This window comes from Podarcis filfolensis (genome assembly GCF_964270895.1).
Source record: "Podarcis filfolensis genome assembly, chromosome: 4".
In the NCBI taxonomy this organism is placed as follows: domain Eukaryota; kingdom Metazoa; phylum Chordata; class Lepidosauria; order Squamata; family Lacertidae; genus Podarcis; species Podarcis filfolensis.
In genome coordinates this window covers 76,926,210-76,934,307 of record NC_139607.1, presented here as the reverse complement: position 1 = coordinate 76,934,307, position 8,098 = coordinate 76,926,210, and the positions used below count along the sequence as shown (strand labels likewise).

The window sequence follows — 8,098 nt, the reverse complement described above, 5'->3', positions numbered from 1 at the left end:
CACCCTTGATCTCTAATGTTTTTAATGAGTGTTAAGGGTGGAATCATGCAAGCGCACAACAAAAGAAGTCATATGGAAGATGCCAAACAGGAGAAGCCATCAGCACTCTGTATTTAAAACATTTACCCAGTCACAGATTTTAGGTTGGTCATGCATCTCTAAAAATAATCAGGACAGGCTTTTCTATCCTGTCAGTTTAATTGGAAAGATTTTGTCCCAAATTAGCTGGGTCACTTGGTGCCAATATACTTCTAAGCATTCTGGCTGCTTTCCATGGTAGAAGAATTACTCTGTTAGCTATCATACTATACATAGTTTTATCAGTGGGTTTGGGGTTTTGTTTTAGTTGTTGGTGGTCTGTTAATGTTGAGCTCCTAAAAAGTGTGTTTTTCTTTCCCTTCTAGAGTGCAATGGGCATCTATGTTTTAACGCTTGCGGCAACTATGAAGGTACATAGGTTCACCATTTCAGTGCAACATATTATTTCCTTTTGCTGATTTCATGTAATGTTGGGCTATACAGGATGGCAACAAGTATTCATTAATAATAATAATATTTTTATTATTTATATGACGTCCATCTGACTGGGTTGCCCCATCCGCTCTGGGTGGCTCCCAACAAAATATTAAAAACACAATAAAACACCAACCATCAAAAACTTCCCTGAACAGGGTTGCCTTCAGATGTCTTCTAAAAGTAAAATAGTTGTTTATCTGTTTGAGACATCTGATGGGAGGGCGTTCCACAGGACAGGTGCCACCACCGAGAAGGCTTTGTCCAAAACCCTTCCATGAATTTTATTGCAGCTTATTTCATTCCTAGCTGGAGAAAAAAATAAGGTGTGCACAACCAGATAAGTGATAATTTGGGGTTCTATTTAATCTTCCAACCAGTTACATGTGTTGTAAACTGGTAGCATATTGTGCTTTAATCTTTTAGCAGATTATTCTGGAGTGGTTTCATAATGGGTGTCTTCAAACTGTACCACTTTGTTTTTATATTGACCAAAATTAAACTTGGGGAAGGTGTACATGTCTGAATGGTCCTTTTAGGTCATAATGTGCTTTATTCTCCCACTTTTTCTTCCACAGGAAACCTCCCCCCCCCCCGCCTTTTCATGTGGTGTTCCAACTATCACTTAACATGACATCTGCATTGGTACCAAATATGGTTGGAGCTAACTAGGTTTTTTTTGAATCCATGTTTTAAAATGAATTTGCAAACCATGTTTTCAGGCAATTCTGATCAGCTCTAACCACAGCGATATTTGCCTCAATGCAGATGTAACACAGAACTATAGTTTATGAGAGAATGGGGAGTCCTCATTTGGCAGAGCAGTATTCTTGATCTGTAAACCGTGGTTTGCACTATAAACCGTGGTTTATGCTGTAAACTTCACAGACCGAGAATTTTGCAAGGTAATTGCTTCATACCTGCTACAAAGCTGCCATAATTGAAGTAAGGCATTCCAACCCCATTCCCTCAACACCATGAAACTAGAACGTGACTTGAGGAAATAGAAATTTACAATTGACATACTGTTTTGAAATCCGTGATATTAGTGCCACGCAGGCATATGTTTTCCCAAGCATGTAGCTGCATATTTTTATGGAGTTTCGAGTTAACAGTAGCAGGAAACAACCTGGTAGCCTTTGCATTGTTGTTTGCACCATTCCCAGGAGGACTGCAGGAGTAGCAGCCATCAGGCTTTCATTTCTTTTTCACTTCGCGCTGTACTTATGTGACACTAGTGGGGATAGGAATTACATTATTTCAGTTCTGGGCGGCCTTTCACCTGCTAGAGGCTCTGGAAAGCCAGTACAACAGTGCGAATAGCTTTCCAATTAGGTTCAGTGTCTTTCTCGGAAATGAAAAGCTACTGAGTCCGTTTACCTGGCAGGAGAGGGCTCAGAGAAGCTGCCTCTTCCTTGACAGGGTTTTAGGATGCTGCTTTTAGGCATGGCTATTTTGTGCCATTGCAGCTAAGACAGATTTATTGGATCTGCCTGGCAGGAGCTTGGGAAATCATGAGTCATTTTGGAAGCAAGTCAATTTATTAATGGCAAAGCCATAGGCCATTGTGTAGAGATCTTAACTGGGCCATTCCAGTATGTGCAGAATACAACAGATGACAAATACAAAATTTAAAAATGAATCCGAAGTGCACTTCCAATTACTCATCTCCTGCCATAGCATGTAACTCCTGACATAGTTTGTTAAAACAGGCTGGATTTGGATTGAAGAGTGTGGGGTGAAGAAGCTGACCCTTGACCTCTGTGCTGATTCCTTTCCCTGGAGCAGTTTCTGGCAGCAAAGGGGGAAATTCTGTTTCCAGAGGAAGAACTGTGAGGGGAGAGAGACTTCGTGCTGGTCATCAGGCAGTAGATTTTCCCACCTGCCTTGCCCCACCGTCCAGCTATAGAAGCCTTTCCCCAGACCATGACTTTGAGAACAATTATGCCAATAAAGGTTGAATGAATGAAGGAATGAATGAATGAATGAATGAATGACTTTGGAAACAGCAGAAGTAGATGGGAAGAGAGAAAAGGAGGTCAGGGATTTTTTTTAGAAAATAATTTTATCAGTTGTGTGTTTTTGTTTCTCAATTTGATGCTCTTAGAAGGCACATGTTTTGTGGTATTTTATGCATTGTGACTTGCCATTATTTCTACTGATTGTAGTTCTGTAATTCTTTATTATTTGATTTTATTGTTTACTATCATGTTCCAATGGATTGTTGAATATTGCTTTATTTGATATAATTTGTTTATTTTTAAGTTATCCTTTTATTATGATTTTTTTTTTGGATTGGACCACACATTGCTGTGTGATCTTTGCTGTCTTATTTGTTGTTTCTTCAGCTTGTAAACCGCCTTGTGTATAGTAATATAGAAAGGCGGTGTACAAGCTAAAAGTGAAATGAATTGGAAAAAGCAACTTTCCCAGCACCAATATTATGTCTGCACGTTTGTGCCTAATAAGCATTTGAGGTGAGGGTTTGAATTGGGGAAGTGGTGCTGAGGGAAAGGACTCACACTCCTTCCCCGTTGCTGGGATTCCATCCACAGTCCTACGAAGAAACTCGGTGTGTCTCGGCTCAAAGTTGACCTGTTGGGAGATCGAGTAATAAAAGAAAACAAGAAAATGAAAGGCTAAACATAAAAGGCACCGAGCGCTGATCAGTTTGGAAGCAAATTTGAATAGGTTCTTGCAATACTGGCCATGAGTTACAGATATGGAAAGTTAAGAGTTGCAATCTGTGTAAACTAACACCAGCTGAGAGCTATCTGTAGGCGGGAGGCAGAAAGCTTACTTCTGACGATTTTCTGCCTGAAAGTGGAGGGAAGAAAATTGCAACTCAGTGGAGAAAAATAAAATGCTTTTAAGTTTTTGATGAGGGCACATTCTTGGGGCAGGCAGAATGTACTCATGAATGTTATTTACATTTCAAAGACTACTTAATTCCAAATCATATCCCAGAATTGGATTCCCCATTGCATGTTATGAATAATGCACATGGAAGAAAAGAGCGAATGACCCACAGTGTCTCTCCCATAATTTAAATTTATTGGTATTCTTAATGGTAGATGAGAAGTTTGGGAAGTAAAACCAGTACTGGCAAACATTTGAGAATGGTGGTTAATTCACTGTCAGCCTACAGGCAAATTTGCAGAAACCGATTTAATGCTCCTCGTGCAGTTATCAGCACTCAAGGCCATTTTCTGGAATAATTTTGATTGGTGAATGAAAGGTGATGCAAAAAGTTTTAAACTGAAATTACCTAGCTGTTACCTTGTGGGCATTTAATGAAGGGGAAGAAATGGAACCTAGTTATCCTAATTATTATCTATTTGTATCTTAGCCTAAGGAGCTGAAGAATTCTATGATGCCATTTTATACAGGATAACATTTCAAAAATGTCCTGCTGGTGTTACAGTAGTTTTGGGCAAATAGTGCAAAGTTGTAATCTCTGTTACAGGCAGACTGCTGTTTATGACTGTTAGTTGGCAGTCTAGATCAATGCAAGGCCCTTTGCAACAAAAGCTTAACTCCTTTGCAAATACCTGGGTTTTGTTGCCAAGTGTTCATGAGCCTGAAAAGGTCTTTGACTGCAACATTTGTGATACCTTCTACTCTACACTTCTGTGATTCTGTCCCTTCAAATTCTGTGGTTCTGGGCTAACTGCAATGCAAGACTCCATGTAAAAGAGGGGGAAAGGGTCTCAATCCTGGAGTCAGCCTTGTACCTTCATGCTCAGGTGATGGAGGCAGAGGCTTAGGAAGGCCTTTGTTCAGTTCAGATTGGCGTGCCATTTGCATACTTCCTGAGGAGGTCAGACCTGGCCATGATAACACGTCTGAATTAAAGCAAGGTTGGATTACTTCAATAAGATCTATCTGGATCAAGGTTGTTTCTGGGTGCTTGCCCATAAGGCTACATTACACCAGCCTGCAATACTTGCTCTAGCTACCAATTTGTTTCTTGCTGCAATTAAGTATAGTGATTATAAATGGCTTCAGTCCAGCATAAATAAAGGACTGCCTTCTCCTGTTCTAGTCTGCACATTGCCTCAGATCTGAATAAACCCTACTCTGTGCATTGTTTGGCAGTGAATCGAGAGAGAGCCTTCTTAGTTGTGGCACCCAGGTTGTGGAATATCTTCTTCAGGGAGTTTCATCTGTTTCTTGCTGTTTTCTGCCAGCTAGTGGAAACCTTTCTATTCCAGCAGGCTTCCCGCCCCCCCGCCCTTGCTGGACAGATACTGTTATGGTTTGAGGATTATCTTAAGCTAGCATGCCAGTGTTGTGGTTTTATTGTGAGATTGTAATTTTAATTGATGTTAGATACCTGGAATGACATGTGGGGATTGTAAAGATGGGATTATGCACACATTATTGGGCATATCCTTGAGACAGCTTTATTCTTCAAACTCACTTGAGGAGACATTGCCCTTGCTTTGTTCAATTAGACTTGTCCAGCCAAAGGAAGGTGACTCTTTGAACAAGGCACACAGTAATCCTGCTCTCAGAAGTGTCTTTCTAATCTGTTTCTGAGATGCATACGGAGCCATGAAGGTAATGCTTTTGGAGTGGATATAGAACCCAAGTCACTTCAGCCTGTGGCTTTCAAAGGCTGTTTGCTCAGAAACTGGATGAGGGCAGTCGGCAGCCCACAGCATCTGTGGATATAATTCATGATTGCAGCAGAGAGTGTTTACCTGACCTCATTTTTCATCACAGAGAACTGCCAGACACCAAGTTGAAATAGAGCTCTTTCCTAACAACCTTCTATCCCCATCAATACATACAGAAAGAAATAGCCATTTTTTTAAAGCCTTAGAACAAAAATGGTTAAAGCACTTCTCTGCAGGAAATGGAGAATGAAGTTTTCATGTTCGTGCAGGTGCCTTGGGATTGCTCTTGTCTTCCTTGGATATTACTAGAGTTTAAAAGAAACACCGGCAAAATGCTACACTGCCACATTCTTGAGTTATTGTCCATTCATGCTTGACAGGAATGGCAAACTCAGTGGAGATTTCACAAAGATACAGAAAGCCAAGGGAAAATTTAAAGTCCCCTGAAGCACATCTTAGTTGGTTTTTCATTTTAATTGCCCCCTTTTTGTACTTTTTAGCCTCCTGTTTTCTGACTTAGTATTATTCATTTCCTGAGTGCTCCCCATCCAACTAAAATATTTCCTGCTTATATTACAAACGCTGAGGCATGCTACTCAGGGTTTTTCCTACCTGGCTTTTTAAATAGATTGTGGTTATTTGGATGGTAAGATCTTTGAGAGAGAGAAATGGGGGTAAAGTACACGCTTTGAACTTGGAGAAGGAGCAGGGTTTGTTATGTGTTTGAAAGTCACTTACAGGGCCGGTCCTGCCATTAGGTAGAGTGAGGTGACCACCTCAGATGACGGATGCTGAGGGGAGCAGCAATGGCTGAGCAGCAGCAACTTGTTGGAGGACAGAACTGTGTGCCACAGAGCCTTCCCTGTTCCCCCTAAGATAGCCTGCTGCCCTCAGGTGTGGTAAAAGATGCTGTCCCAGTGCCAGTATTGACATTAGATTCAAGTGGAAAATTCAACTTCCATTCCAGTCAGATTCTTTACATGAAATTGGAGGCAAGGGATCTTGTCCTTGTTAAGTTTTTAATGTCTGACGTTTTATTTTTATATTTTACTGGAAGTCGCCCAGAGTGGCTGAGGAAACCCAGCCAGATGGGTGGCGTATAAGCAATAGAATTAGTTTTATTGTTATTTATTTGCCTCAGGCATCAGAAAGCATGGGGCCAGACCTAGACTTACATAATCTTGCTGTAGAGCTGCACATCCAAATTGGACAGGAGCCATCTTAACAAATACAGATCCCTGGTCTTTGCTATAGGTAAAAATACCTCAAAATGAAGCTTGAATTGAGGAAACATCCCTGCCTGAAGTGACTCTTATATTCTGTGCCTCTATAGCAGCGTGAGAGTAGAAAATGCAGTCTGAAAAGAAACAGCATCTGTTTATTCAGCTACCCGGCCTGCATGTTGTTGTAATGAAACAGCCATCAATTCCAGATGCACTCAGGCCCTGGAGCAGACGCTAAGAGCCTGACATTGAAACATTATGGTCATTTTAATTAGAAATTTTACCATTAGGTATTTAAAGAGGTATGGTCAGCTAATAAAACTTCTAAATGTTTAACCACACCGTTTAATATTGTTCATACGTTAAATTTAAAGGGCTGCAGGTAATATACTGAAATGTCAGGACTAGAAGAAGCAGGTGGAAATGGCATATATGTTGTTGACATCTGTCTGTCTCGGGAGACAATGGAGGAGTTCACCTTGAGGGTGTGTGTGAAGTCAAACTGTTACAGAGGTTACAGAAGGTTACAGAGACCAATATGGGAGAGACATGTTTTGTTGCAGCTGGGGCAGATGAAGGTGTCCGGTTGTGCTGCTGCAGATGCACCATGGCATTTCTTCTCTCTGTGCTCCTCCCAGTCACTGCTATGGATGCACAACCTAGTTATCTGTCTCCAGGCACTGCGGTCGTCTGCAAGGGATTCCCACATGGCAGGTCTGATGTTGCCAGCCTTCACGTCATGTTTGCAGACATCTTTAGAACACAGAGCTGGTCTGCCAATGGGCCTGAAGCGTGTCCTTGGGCATCCTGCCATTTTCTATTCTGTGGACAAGACCAAGCCAGCGTAGACGTCACTGAGACAGGAGTGTGAACATGCTGGGAATGTGGGCATGGGAGAGCACATCTTTGTTTGAAACTCTGTCCTGCCGTGCGATGCCCAAATATTCCTGACACAGCGCACGTGGAAGGCTCCTGGGTTGTGCTAGGTGTGGTTTTTAAAATAATAGCTTTTTTTTTTGGAGGAAATCCAATTTGTATGACATAGTGCACAGCCTGGGAGTCATTCTGGACTCACAGCTGTCCATGGAGGCACAGGTCAGTTCTGTATCCAGGGCAGCTGTTTACCAGCTGCATCTGGTACGCAGGCTGAGACCCTACCTGCCCGCAGACTGTCTTGCCAGAGTGGTGCATGCTCTAGTTATCTCTCGCTTGGACTACTGCAATGCGCTCTACGTGGGGCTACCTTTGAAGGTGACCCAGAAACTACAACTAATCCAGAATGTGGCAGCTAGACTGGTGACTGGGAGTGGCTGCCGAGACCATATAACACCAGTCCTAAAGGATCTTCATTGGCTCCCAGTACGTTTCCGACAACAATTCAAGGTGTTAGTGCTGACCTTTAAAGCCCTAAACGGCCTTGGCCCAGTATACCTGAAGGAGCGTCTCCACCCCCATCGTTCAGTCCAGACACTGAGATCCAGCTCAGAGAGCCTTCTGGTGGTTCCCTCATTGCGAGAAGTGAGGTTACAGGGAACCAGGCAGAGGGCCTTCTAGGTAGTGGCGCCTGCCCTGTGGAACACCCTCCCATCAGATGTCAAAGAGAAAAACAACTACCAGATTTTTAGAAGACATCTGAAGGCTTTAGGGAAGTTCTTTAGGGAAGTTTTAAATGTTTAATAGATTATTGTATTTTAATATTCTGTTGGAAGCCGCCCAGAGTGGCTCGAGAAACCCAGCCAG

At 42.2% G+C, this 8,098-nt stretch overlaps 1 long non-coding RNA gene across 2 annotated transcripts; it reads right to left on the bottom strand.

The window, feature by feature from the left end:
* Nucleotides 1-727: 727 nt before the first annotated feature.
* On the bottom strand, nucleotides 728-6,835 carry LOC310760613. 2 transcript variants are annotated; one of them, XR_014547062.1, is made up of 3 exons: nucleotides 6,400-6,835; nucleotides 3,036-3,330; nucleotides 728-2,343 (listed from the first exon to the last, which is right to left on the bottom strand). It is a non-coding gene; the product is annotated as an uncharacterized lncRNA (long non-coding RNA). The 2 variants fall into 2 exon arrangements; XR_014547063.1 differs by lacking the exon at nucleotides 6,400-6,835 and adding an exon at nucleotides 4,065-5,935 and having other exon boundaries at nucleotides 3,036-3,108.
* Nucleotides 6,836-8,098: the final 1,263 nt, after the last annotated feature.